Source organism: Rhinolophus hipposideros (assembly GCF_964194185.1).
Source record: "Rhinolophus hipposideros genome assembly, chromosome: 9".
Classification (NCBI taxonomy): domain Eukaryota; kingdom Metazoa; phylum Chordata; class Mammalia; order Chiroptera; family Rhinolophidae; genus Rhinolophus; species Rhinolophus hipposideros.
The window spans coordinates 82,067,466-82,081,387 of NC_138055.1; the positions used below are offsets into that span (position 1 = coordinate 82,067,466).

General features: G+C 41.0%; 1 long non-coding RNA gene across 1 annotated transcript in view; it reads left to right on the top strand.

Annotated features, from left to right (window-relative positions):
* Positions 1–12,428, top strand: part of LOC308501620 — a 46,151-nt gene extending 33,723 nt beyond the window's left edge. Inside the window, exon 4 of the long non-coding RNA XR_013993930.1 lies at positions 10,597–12,428. This is a non-coding gene — a long non-coding RNA (uncharacterized lncRNA). The remainder of the gene's footprint in view (positions 1–10,596) is intronic.
* The last annotated feature ends 1,494 nt before the right edge of the window (positions 12,429–13,922 follow it).

The window sequence follows — 13,922 nt, forward strand, 5'->3', positions numbered from 1 at the left end:
TCACCCCTCAGAACGTTCTTCAACAGGAATCTGTCACAAGAAGTGCAGTCAAGCAACAGCCTCTAGCTGTAGCATTTTGGGGTTGGAGGAATGTTTGAGGCAGGGACACGCTCTGTCCAGGCCATTCTAGCCAGTGACAGAGCATGGTGTGAGTACTAGAGCCTGGTCACCTCAGCTCAACCTGGGATTCCTCTAGAGAGAATCTATGAGTTGGCACTCCCCACTGGGGAGTTAAGGGTGGTGTCAGAGTTGCACTGTGGTCTGAGTTTCTTCTTACCCAATCCTCCAATTCTTCCTCCTTTCATGGATGTGAGACACACACTCATAGGTGGTCCAAAGGCTCACCATGCCTGCCATTCCCTCATCCCTTTATCATTCATAGGTATGACCCCTAATATATCTCTCGCACTCCTGACTCTCTCCGGTTGTCTGTTTCCTGATACAAGTTCCCCGAGAGGATTGCCATACCACGTAATTCTGTTTATCCTCCACAGCCCATAGTACAGTATTTTGTACATAATTACTTTCTTGCCTTTTTTTTTTTTTTTTTTTTTTGATCAACAAGCCATTTTAGATGGTGGCGAATGAACAGTTTCAATGAGCAGTTCTGGGGAAGCTCTGGGCCCAAAGGGCCGGTGAGATACAGGTCAAAGATGGCTCTAGAATGTCAATCATCCACAGATTTTGTTTAAATGAGGATGCCTGGGTCCTCTGGTCAAAGATTCTGACTCTGAGGCCTGTAGGGCCAAAACAATTCATTTTTAGTGAGCACTCCCAGAGGATCCTAAGCTAAGCAGACCATACTTGAGAAGCACAACTTCTGAGAACTACAGTTCAGCTCCACAGTCTCCCTTTTCCCCATCACTACCACATTTGGTAGTGTGGATATCCCTGTGAATTTGGGAGAATCTTGGCATATTTCAGGACCAGGATTTTCCTATCTTCTGGATATATTTCAGTCTGCATTTAAAAATGAATAATGTCCCAAGGGTAGAGACATAAATTGGTAGCGTTGGCAGCTGACATTGAGATATGGACCAGGATTATAAAAGGTAAACGTTAGCCTCATTTTATAGTGTGGATCCCTGGCATGAATCATTATAGAGGAGTCGTGCAGTCCAGCTCTGTCCCTTTGTTATCCTAGCAGCTATCCTTTGTTCTTCTCTTATCCCTCCTTCAAGGGTAATCTCAAAGATCACTTTCTGACTTCTCCAAGTGCAGAACTTCTTCCAACATCCCAATTCCCCAGTACTACCTCCCATGAAGGTACATTATATTTAAATTGATTACTTTATGTATCTTTTTCACCCACTCGCTTGAAAATTCTTTGGGAGTGAAGTCCATTTCTTTTCACCTCTTCATTCCAATGCCTACCCCAATATCTAGAATATGGTAGGAGCTCAATTGATGTGATGGATGGATGGATGGGTGGGTGGATGGATGGATGGATGGATGGATGGATGGATGGATGGTTGGATGGATGGATGGATGGATGGATGGATTTGGAAACAAGGAAGCATGGGAGGATGAAAGTAGGAATAAGTTAAAGGTGACCTGATACCTTCATTTTTGTGCTTCATTTCACTTGACTTTCCACACTCATATCCAATCTCACATTAACTTAAAAATAAATCATTATGTTATAGAAATATGTATTCATCTTCTTTGTGATTTCAACTGATTTAAATTTACTTCAAGTGAATTGAGAATATTTATGAGAACATTTTAAAAAATAAAATGAAAAAATTCTTTTCTAGTCAAGATGAAAATTTGGATTGTAGGAGGAAGTGTGATGCAGTAGGCTTTGGAATCAATTAGTCTGAGATTAAAATCCCACTTTGTTACTTACTGGTTATGTAGTTTCAGTATCCTCATATGTAAAATGGGATCAATCACATTTATATCATAACAGTTATATAAACCCTAACCAATTGCCTGATATATAATAAGGACTCAACAAATATTAATTACCTTCTTCTTCTTTGGTTAAAACTTAATAGAATCCTTGTAGTTGGAAACCAAGCCCATGTCATCTTTTTTTTCCCCCCAAACGCATACACATAGATTAGATACTTAGTAAGTACATGTCAGATGAATGAAAAAATTATTTCATTGCTTCTGGCTTATCTCAAATTCTAATTTTAGTTCACTTCAGTGTGAGGAAGTGAATTTAAAAGCATAGCAACACGACTCAAAAGATTAAGATTTTTCTATCCAGAAATCTTGATTTAAATCTTCAGTGGTTGACTTTTGAGAAGAGTGCAAATGTTGGCATTATCTTCTTTATTAGTAATTTGTGAAGAACTGGGATCTCACACAGCTGTGTGCAGCTCGAAGATGTACCAAGGAAAGAATAAATTTCCTGCCCACGCAAACCGAGGCAAAAACCACAAGCTGTCTCCTATTATTCTGACAGCCACATAGCAAGGTTTTTTATTTTTCTCATAAAGCAACTTGACAAAAGTATAAGAATTATCCACTATGCAGAATTTTTACCTTGTGGGATTGTTAAAGTGATATATTTGTTTTAGGAGCCACTGAAGACTCAGAGTTACAGAAATTTACAAACCTCACTCTACCAATTCAACAAATGAAAATTCCTCTTTTCAGCCTCAAAGGGGCGAGTGGTATGACCTGGACCAGGCCTACCACGCCCCTCTCCAAGATGCATTCCACAGGATACAATATATCGTACTCAGAACTGCTGTGTACTCCAAACTGTGGTACAGCTCATTACGGGCCAGTCCTCCTCCAATTCTTGCTGGAGCCCACCTCTCATTTAAAATAGAGAGCAATGGGCAGAGGGCATTCAACAGACACCATTCTGCTGCCAGCTCCATTTACTGGAATCCATTAGAACAGAGAGGGCTACAGAACTCGAATAATATTCTCAGTAAATCTAAGTACTAGGCTAAGGCCAAGCAAACGCATCTGTTGAGCATTAATTATGTGAGAGGCACGTCTTATTATGTATTTGTATACCTATTTTATTTATACCCTCTTTCCAAAGGGAATGTAAAGCTGCTTGTAAGAACACACATAGGTTAAGTGGGGATACTATGGACACAAAGCTGCAGCCAGAAGGAGGGGGTATACATAATACCCAGGCTGCAGTTCACTTGCTATCAGTGGGCTGCAAAGCCAGTTTGCAAATCCCTGCTAGCCAGAGAGTGGTCACTCTATGTGGTTCTCAGTGTCCAAAAGGCAGAAGCAAACCTGCTGCTCTGAGACACATAACAATTCCTGGTACTGAGACTCAAGAGAGACATTCCCCGCCATTAGTTTGTAAGGGGTGATGAACTGTAGTGTATTATACAACAATCCAGACATGCTTGAATCTGACCTCGCCAATACTGTTTCAGAGCTCATTCTTCAGGACCCTATATAGACACAAAGAAATCAAATTACCTTTTGATTAAAGATGCTCAATCGCTCAGTATTTCCTCAAACCAACACTGTCTGGTAGAAACCACCTTCGGCATGAAGTTAACGATTGAAGCAGAGGTCAGGTCTCCCATCTCCTCCTGGAAATACACATGTAGGTGTGCCTATAAAAGGGAGTCAGGTCCCCCAAATTTTCTGAGTCTGCTTGCCTCCCTGACTACATGGAGAGGGAGAAAGAATAGGGAATAGCTAGCTGGCAGGTAAGGTAATGTCAGGTGTGTAATAACGCACCCCAAATGTAGAGGCAGAAGCAACAATGGTCTCTTCTTTTTTTTTTTTTTTTTTTTTTTAGAAATGTTATACTTTATTGAATTCTAGAGTAGCTACTCTACTCTCCCATGTTCATCAATGACAATAAGAATGGAAGAACTATAAGAAAGTTAAAGTAGGAGTCTACCCCATTGTTAAAAACATTATAACAACTTTCACTGTACTGGGAGGCAGTTATAATACCCTAAAAAATACAGTAATGATCCATTCTTGTTCAAAACAACAAGAAATGATTTCACTTGGGATTCTGAAGTGAATTTATTCATACTGATGGTGCCCTCTGCATTCATAAGGTTCTGGCTTCCAGAGCCTATTTCCTCTCCCCTATAGCTCGACTCTGAAAAACAACCCCGAGACTAATGAAGGCTGTAAATGGGCAACATGAGCCACACGGCATGTGAATTTTATTCAGTCACGCTGTCATATAAGAAGGAGGTTCCTCCTTTTCTATTTGGGAGCTTGCTCCTTTGTATTCTTTCAGCTAAATTCTTCCTATAGATTTACATCGGAAGAGAAAAAGATTGTTTTTTGGAAGACAAATAAGCATTTTTGGTATCAATCACAGAACTGCAGAAATAGATGAAGACTTTTGCCTCAAAATGAAATTGCTGCAGTCCATTCGGGATCAGCCCTTGAGCGAGTAGAGAACACTTCTGCAAAGCCAGGGACGACAGCCTTACCCGAGGAACTGAGGACACTTAACAAGCTTGTAAAAGGAACCTTGACTTCAACAGAAAACTACATTTGATCATGGAAACAATGTATTTCTCCAATGATATACAATACTATGTAATGCACTGAAAAATATGGACTTTGGAGTAAGAGCACAATTTGTAATGTAACAGCATTTTTGGATCACCTCTTCCCATCGTTCTCCTTGTTCCACTCTGAGAACAATGGTCTCTTCTTAATACTGTCTCTCAAAGCTCTAAGTGTTGGCTGGGCTCAGCTAGGTGGTTTCACAAAGAGTCTGTCGCACAGTTGCAGCCAGATGGTGGCTGGTGCTGGAATCATCTCGGAGGCTCACTGGTGACTGATGTTGGCCATCGTTTGAGAGTGCAGCTGGGACTGTCAGAACATCTACACCTGGGCCTCCATCTATACTGGATGTCTTACAGCATGACAGCTGGAATCCAAGAGCAAGTGTTCCAAGAGATAGAGATAGAGAGAGACAGAGATAGAAATAGAGGTAGAGATAGCCAGAGGTAGAGATGAGACAGAGGTAGAGATAGAGAGAGAGACAGAGATACAGATACAGATACAGATGGAGAGAGACAGATAGATACCAGGCAGAAGCTGTATTGCCTTCTTTTAAAATAAACTTTATTTTGGAATAATTTTAATTTACAGAAAAGTTGCACAGAAAGTATGAGAGTTTCTGTACATTCCTCACCCAATTTCAGTTTCCCCTAATGTTACATCTTTCCTTCCTGTGGTACAGTTTTTAAAATTAAGAAACTAACATTGGTTCATAACTATTAATCAAACTCTAGACTTTATTAGGATTCCACTAGTTTTTCCATTAATATCCTTTTTTTTTTTTCTGTTCCAGGATCCAATCCAGGATCCCACATTTCATTTATTTTTATGTCTCTTTAGTCTCCTCTGGTTTATGACAGCTTCTCACTCTTGTTTGTCATGACCTTGATGGTTTTGAGGGGAAAATGACCTAGTCAGTAATTTTGCAAAATGCCCCTCACATTGCCTTTGTCTGATATTTTTTCTCACAATTAGACTCAGGGGATGGATTTTTGGAAAGAATAACACAGAGGTGAAATGCCCTTCCTATCACATCACACCTGGGAATACATGATATCCATGTACTGTCACTGGTGTTGGTAACTTTGATCACCTGGTTAAGGTTGTATTTGCAACATTCCTCCACAGTCAAATCGCTATTTTTTTCCCTTTCATACTCTAGTCTTTGGAAACAAGTCACTAATCTAACCCACACTCAAAAGGGAAGGGCTAGTGTATACATGTATTGTTTTGAATTCTGTGTATGGAAGATCTGTCTCTCCTCTCTCATTCATGTACTTATGTCAATGTGGACTCATGTGCATTTATTTTATACTTTGGGTAATAACCCAACACTACGTTATTATATAGGTCAAAATTTTCCAGCTCCAAGAACTAGAGGTTCCTTTCGTTTGGCTCCTGTGTCCCTTCGACATGCCCCCATCCTTTAGATTTTTTTTGAGCACTTCCTTACATTCTGGTATTATAAGATGTTTCCGGGATCACTTGTATTTTTCCTACCCTAAAATCAGTCATTTTTACAAAGAGCCCTGGTTAGTTTTGTTGAAGAATGGTATTGTATCCTTTTATAACCTAGCCTCAAGTCACACAGTGCCTCTCTATGGTTGAGAGAGTCATATCGATCCACCCAGTTCAAAGGGGAAGGACATAGACTCCATGTTTTAATGGAGGGGTGAAAAGGTGACATTGTAAGAAGAGTCTTGGCATGAGATATTGTTATGTCCATATTTGGAAAACACAAACTATTACAGATGGTCAGAGTATCTTAATGGAAGGCAACATTGGAGCAAAAACTTAGAGGAGTTGAGGAAGGCAGCCATGTGGCTATCTGTGGGAGGAATGTTCCAGGGATAGGTAATGATTAATGCAAAGTCTTTACAATGAGACTATACCTGGTGTTTTGAAGAAACAGCCAAGGAGCCATCGTAGCTCATGGAACAGGAATGATAAGGAGAGTGAGTCCTAGAAGATGGGAATGGAAAGGATAGATCCTAATAGTGAGGGTCTGTGTTAGCAGCCATTGCAGGATATGGAGTTACAACGGGACCTGACTACATTAAAATGATCACGATGGTTACTCTGTCAAGAAATGACTTCAGCGGACAAGGGTACAAGGAGGCAAATCAGTCAGGATGCTATTGCAGTGAGCTACACAGAGGTGACTGTGGCTTAGACCACGGCAATAGTGAAAGTAGTACAGAGCGGTTGGATTCCGAGCACCTGCAGCTAAAGCTAACACAATTTCCTGCTGGACTGGAGATGGGATGTAAGAGGGAGGAAAATCAAGGACAACTTCAAGGTTTGGCCTAAGAAACTGCAAGGATAAAGTTGCCATCAATTGAGATAACTATAGATGGGGGATAGATTGGGAGCTTATTTCTGGAAATGTTGACTTCCAGATGTCTATTAGACATCAAAGTAGAGATGTCAAGTAAGTCTTGGGTATACAAATCCTGGGCTGGAAATGTACATTTGGATGTGACTGCAAAAGGATTTGTATATCAGGTCATCATGAGGTCACCAAGAAAGGGAGTAAAGATAGAGAAGGCAATCAAGAACTGACTCCTAAAGCACCTCAACATTAAGAAGATACCATCCAAAAAAACTGAGAGGAAGTAACCAATATAATGCCCTCAAAACCCAGAGTGTATGTTGTCTGTGAAGAAAGTGTGCCATGGAGGAAAGAGTCACCAATTGTCAAATGATGTCACTCATTTCAGTAAGATGAGGATCCGGTATCTGATTATTGGATTAAACCATAAGGCAGTCATTGATTTTTCTTGACAAGAACAGTTTAGATAGACTCATAGGACCAAAAGGCTGGTCCTTTCTTGTAAGGAAGAATGTGAGGAGAGGAATTGGAGATAATATAGATGATCTCTTTGAGGAATTCTGTTGCATAAAGGAGTAAAAGAATGGTGTGGAACTAGTGGGGAAATGAGTTGAAGAGAAGGTTTACATGTCCATAGGAATAAGACAGTAAAAAATAAAAGGCTGATGATTTAGGAGAGAGGTGGCAAACTGATGAAGCAATTTCCTTGCATAGGTGAGGGGACCTAGGGTCTGGTGCATTGGGTGGTAGTAGGAACACATATAATTCCTGGGAGGAGGGCAGAGTGGGTGCAGATACTGCAAGTCCATGTGGTGTTGGGGTGGGGGGCTCAGTTAAAATTCTCTTCCGATTGATTTAATATTTCCAGTGGAGTGGGAATCGAGGTTGTCAACTGAGAGTGAGAATGTGGGAGTGTGTGTTAGAGGTTTCGGGAGAAAGGAATAGGTGTGAGAAGGCAGCTTACAACGTGAGAGAGTGAATGGATTAGGGACATACAGTATGAATTCCTGGCAGCTTCACGAGGCCACCTGAGGGTTGTTGTCTTAAGTTCAAAGTGAAGTCTGTCAGCATGGCTCTGTCTCTTCCAACCACTTCAAGGGCAGGTGCTGAGGAGGCAGAGGTGGGTTTAACCAGGGTATTGTGAAATGAGAGCTATAATGGAGATAACGGAGATGAGGTGTATATAAGGGAGTGATTCCAATGACTGACTAAGGGATTTCAGCTAAGGGAGGACAGCAAGGACACACCAAGGGGGTGAAAAACAACGTAAAGTGTGTAGGATCATTGAATTACAAATTTTAGTGAGGGAAGAGCAGAAGAATATCATCTCTGAGGACTAACTTTTACCGTGCGTTACCCTGTGTCCTGCGGGGCCTCCTGTCCCACTCCCCGCACAAGAACACAGAATATGGTGAGGCCAAAAAGGAACACCCACAGAGCCATAGATAGGGGAGTCATACCACTATAGTCTCGCTGGCGGCTGGGTTGGAGACACGGGATCCGCAACCCGCCATCCGCTTTTCCGCCAACCACCAACCAACCCCGTAGTGTAGCCACGGCAGTTATATCAGTGGCTAATGGCTAACCAATGACAGCTGATGGCCACCCAGCCACAGCAGATGGCCATCTAATAACCGAGCCAGCACCTTTCCAGGTAAGACCGAGAGCTTTTAAACTGCTCTCTGGGACTCTGTCCCCACATCCTGCCCACTAGTAAAATTCAATTTTATGGGTATACCAATCAGATAATTAATTCTAACACCTTTGAGCTGAAAATTTTCTAAGGAAAAACAGAGAGATAAACTTGGAGTGGGAAGGAAAACAGAAATACCATCCTTGACAAAAATACTCACAAAGACTAGACAATAAATGAAGTTCTTTGTGCAGTCAATGCAGTAATGAGTTTCATTCGTCTTTTTTCTTATAAGGAGGTGTCATGCAGGGTGGCATGCGGGGTCTCTGGTCCCACTCCCCACATAAGAACGCAGGACACGGTGAGGCCAAAAAGGAACACCCAGAGAGCGATAGATGCCATAGATAGGGGTTTCATACCACTATAGTCTCACTGGCAGCTGGGTTGGAGACACAGGAAGCAGGAGCCACACTGTCCGCAATCCGCCGTGCTAACTGCACTCCGCGCTTGCCAGCTCAGCCACCGTCTTCTTGCTAGCCCCCATTTGCTGCTAGCGTAGCCACAGCACTTATATTAGTGGCCAATGGCGGACTGGTTACAGCTGACGGCCAACTAGCCACAGCTGATGGCCATCCAATCACAGTTGATGGCCATTTACTACCTGAGCCAGCACCTTTCTATGTGAGGCCGAGAGCCTGGAAACTGCTCTCCTGGCTCTGTCCCCACAGGAGGCTTCTGGCTTCTAGGCCAAGACCCATGCTGACATTTCATATTGTCTTGTTGTCCCACAGAGGGCAGGATCAACACCCTCTGCTCTCAGATTTGTTTGGATGTTGAACTAGATGCCACAGGAGCACCAAGAGGATTTGAAGAGATGTATGACACACATCGCGGCTTTCTGGGGAGAACAGAGTGGCCACCCAAGCTGGGCTGCAAATGCCTGAAGGGAAGGAAGGAGTGAGTGGTTTGTGTGTCTGTGGATAGGAGGTAGGGTTGGAATGAAATTAAATTCCTCCCTGGCACCAAGAAAGGGAAGGTACCTGTTTCCATGTACACTTGCCCAGATGTGGACCAACAGGAGAAAGTGCCTTTAAAAGTCATTGTTAAGTGACATGAACTATGGCAAATTTAGGCTAAGATTTAGTAGAAGTAATGACAAAAAATGGGGGTTAGGTGAATCGTAGGCACTAACATTTACTGTTGATTTTGGCGTGGGACCTAAAACCTGTCAGCTAACATAACAAATGGAGCCAGAGTCTTTCTTCATCACAAATATCAGGCTACAAATCTATCGGGCAACAAGTGTAGCACGTGACTTAAAAATTTTAAGCTTTGGAGTCAGGCTGGAGTTTAAATCCTAGCTCTTTAGCTATGTGATTCTTATTAGCTCTTTGACCTTCAGCAGATTACTTAGTTTCTCGGCTGTGTCTCAGTGTCCTCAGCTAGAAAAGGCCACAAAAGTAGGTAACTCCAGGGTTGATTCAAGGCTTCGTAACGTTGGCGAGCTGCCTAGCACACCTTTGCAATTCAGCTAGCCACATTCTAATTTCTGGAAATTCTATGATTGACATTTCTATTTCTGATAAGTGTGATCTTTATGCCCGAATTGGTTTGTGTTGTCAAAGGCTCCAAATATGTTATCTTTCAAATAATTTATATCCTTTAATTTTGAAAGTATTACATATTCACAGCACAGAAATTAACTTTCATCTTTCCCCTCTGTTCTGTTTAAGTGCCTTTTATAGTTCAGAGTTAGGAAACAAACCTTAACACTAGAAAAGTCAGGGAAGGAATCTTGGGTGAGTCAGTTTGTGAAGTCAAGGGTTCTTTGAAGTTAGGTCTTATTAGTCATTTATCTCTGACGTTTGCTTTTTCATAGATTCTCTTACATCATAGAATATATTTAGTTCATTTTTAAGAAAGTAAAAGCATGACTTTTTGACATTGTTTATTGGCATCTCCTGTGTGCCAACACTCATTCATTCATTCATTCATTCATTCATCAACTACCAATTGCACACCAACCTCAAAGTCCCCAGGCCTTTGCCATGTGAACAAGCAGATACCGACTCCACTTTCATGGGACTTGGTAGTCTAGTGGGTTTGATGGACAATCAAATAATCTGAATCTAACAATCATGGTTTTTATTTGTAAAAGACAGAAACCAACTTTGGTTACCAAAAAAGGAAGATGCTGTTTTGGAATGGTGCCGTGTAACCCACGAGTACCATGGGAAACCTGGAGAGAAATCACATTTAGAAAATGCAGTGTTGCTAATGGAACCTGGGACCCCGAACCAGCTCATGACAAGCCCGGTCAGGGCATTGCTGCTGCCGCTGCTGAATCCTGGTACAGAAACCACAGATACACATGACTGCAGCCACTGCTCTGCTACCACTGCAGCCACGAGGCCTGAGCTGCTCTTGCTTCTTCACAGCCCTTGTTCTCAATCCATCCAGGAGCAGAAGCATCCAATCAGCTGAGCCTTTAGGCCCACAGCCTGGCTGTCAGATTGAGGAGCTCAAAAGGAGGATCTTTTTGTTTTCTGGGCTGGAAGGTAGGCAATGCTAGGCAACCAACCAGCCAAACAGAATTAACAACCGTAACGCATGCAAAGAAAAAAAAATGATAATGATTGCTAAGTGCTTTGAAGAGGCACTGGCAACAAAGCACACAATATTTTCAGTGCTTCCCTAAGGCTGAAACCGCTGTTGGCCCTGCCTCACAGGAAGGCCTCGTCAGCCTGGGCAGTGTTTCTTACCCCTCCGTCATGTCCATGCCTCCTTCTCGTGGGCCCATATCACATCTGGACTCACGTTTACAACCACTTTCTCTTACTCAAATACATCTACTTTATGTATCACAACTGTAAATGGAAAGCCAGCATCATTTGCCATGAACAGAAGAAGGTAAAAATAAGAATAAATACAATGAAATGAACGAAAGCAACAAAAATCTAGCTAGATACTTTGCTGAAGGTTCTGAGGCTGAGGTCCACTTTTAGCAAATGTTAGGTATTGAAACCATACCTAATAGATTCGGATCCCTTAACATTCTTTCATAATAAATGGGTAATCTAGTAAAAAAACAAACAGACAAAAAACCCACAACAGCACCAATTAGAGATTTTAAACTTGACCTTATTTGAAAACTTAAAAGAGGATGGAAAAGGGATAAATCTTCAAAATTTGTATTTTAGTGCTTTTTCAAATGCTCCCTGGTTAGATTTAAAATTAATTTATACCATTAGTAGTACATGTTGCATGCTTTGAGTGATACATATTAGAAAGAGTATGGGCTTAAAAGTGGGCAGGATTTGAGTTTGAATTTCAGTTCCCATACTTATTAGCTCTGATTTTAGGCACATTATCTAACCTCTCCAAGCCTCAGTATACCCATCTGTAAAATGAGTGCAATGATACCACTTTTCCTGGTGTGTTAAATGGATCAGTGCTTCCCAAACTATATTACACATACGAATTTCCTGGGGCTCTTGCTGAAATGTGGATTCTGAATCAGTAGGTCTGGGGTGAGGCCTGAGATTCTGCATTTCTAATAAAATCCCAGGTGATGCTGATGGTGTCATTTTTGTGGACCATCGTTTAATTCTGTGCTGTCAAAATGGTAGTCATCAGCCACGAGTGGCTACTGAGCTCTTGAAATGTGAGCCAGTGAACCTAAGAAATGGGATAATTTTATTTAACTTTAACTAATATTTAAAAACTGATATTTGGTTCAGTTATTGGAAAACAAGTTTTAGTATTCTTGGAACAACTTGTAAATCTATCTTTTCAGCTGTTACTGTTATAAAATCCAACTAACCAAAAATCTATTTCCAATGAAAACTTAATATATGAATTGAGATATGCTTTGAGTGTATAAAAATAAACAACAGATTTTGAAGATTAAGTTTTAAAAAAGAATGTAAAATAATTTTGATTGATGTTGAAATAATAATTTTTGGATATGTTGGGTTAAAATATACTATTAAAATTAACTTTATCTGTTTCTTTTTTCTTTTTTATGCGGCTAGTAGAAAATTAGAAATGACCTATGTGGCACACGTTACATTGCCCCAGCACAGACCAGTGAGCAGAGCCCAGGGCCCAGCTCTGTCAGTTCCTTTCCTCCTTTCTGAATTGGCTGGGTGACCTCTGGCAGGAAAGAGGAAGTGAGGTGGTGGAAAGAGACAAGGTTTCTTCCTTCCCAGCAGGAGGCTGTCGCAAAAAACCAACCTGAGCAGCAAGTGCTTCTGTGATGGGTTATTTCCACTACATTCCAAGGCAGGCTCTGCTTCCTGGAGAGGTGACAAAGGAACATGTCAGCCATCCCAAGGACATTGCTCAACGCTGGTTCTCACAACAAGATGCTCACTTTTCAAGATTAAGGGTCATGGCAAAGATCTCCCTCAACCCAACTTCCTCTGTGACATGAAGGGGGAACTTAATTAGAACAGTGTGGGCTCCTGCCAATATGCTGCATTATTCCCTGGTTGAGTCAGCAGTTCCAAAGGAGGCTGAAGTCTAAGAAGAGACGCAATGAAGACATCTGCAAATTTGACAACCACCAAGAAATTAGCGAAAAGAGGTATGCAGAAATGAAAGCTTGTGTTCTCATGTCATAAATTACATTCTGGTAACCTCACTCCCCCCAACTCTTGTGAAAAAAAATTAACCAACTCAGGCAAATATTTACATGTAGAATCAGATCTGGCAGCAGATTCAAAGCGAACTATTAAGGCTGCAAAAGCTGCTTCTGTATCAGAGGCTTGGAGGCTCCAGGTCTCAATTAACCTTTATAAATAGAAACTGACAGCCTTGGCTGGAAAATGTGGGGGGCAGTCTAAAATGTTTTTGAAGACTGTTTGACTACAAAGTAAACAGCCTGAATAGAAAATATTAAATCAGATCCTGCCTCCACATTCCATAGAACTGAATAAAATGTACTGTATACTTAAAAGGCTTGGATCAAAGAAATCATGAAACTATTTTAATTTAGTGATGATTCAGACTGCATGGAATTAGTTCTATTGGCATAAGACAGAGAATTTACTTTTTTTCTGATTAGGTTAGATCTTGACGTGAAGTTGTACAGTTGGCAGGGAAGGGATAACTTTAAAGATGTTTATCTTTAAGCCTTCTTGTCCTTTCCATCACTAAATCAAACCATGAGTAAATATTTACTAGGTATATTATTCACTAAAGAGTAGAAGTGTCCTTTTAGTAATAAAAAAAGTACAGTAAATATGATTCAGATTCAGGATTTATTTTGCTTTAGATGGAAGCAACGGGAAGGTGAGTTTACCAAATTCATAGCATTATCACGATTCTAAAGGGAAAGAACATGTTGGGGCATACATTTATACGCCAATGTTTCATTATCAGTTTCCACAAGTCAACAATCTATGCAACATTTTTTTTTTTTTGACCAGAATACGCACAGGATTTTTTTTTTTTTTTTTTTTTTTTTTGCTGAGAAAACAA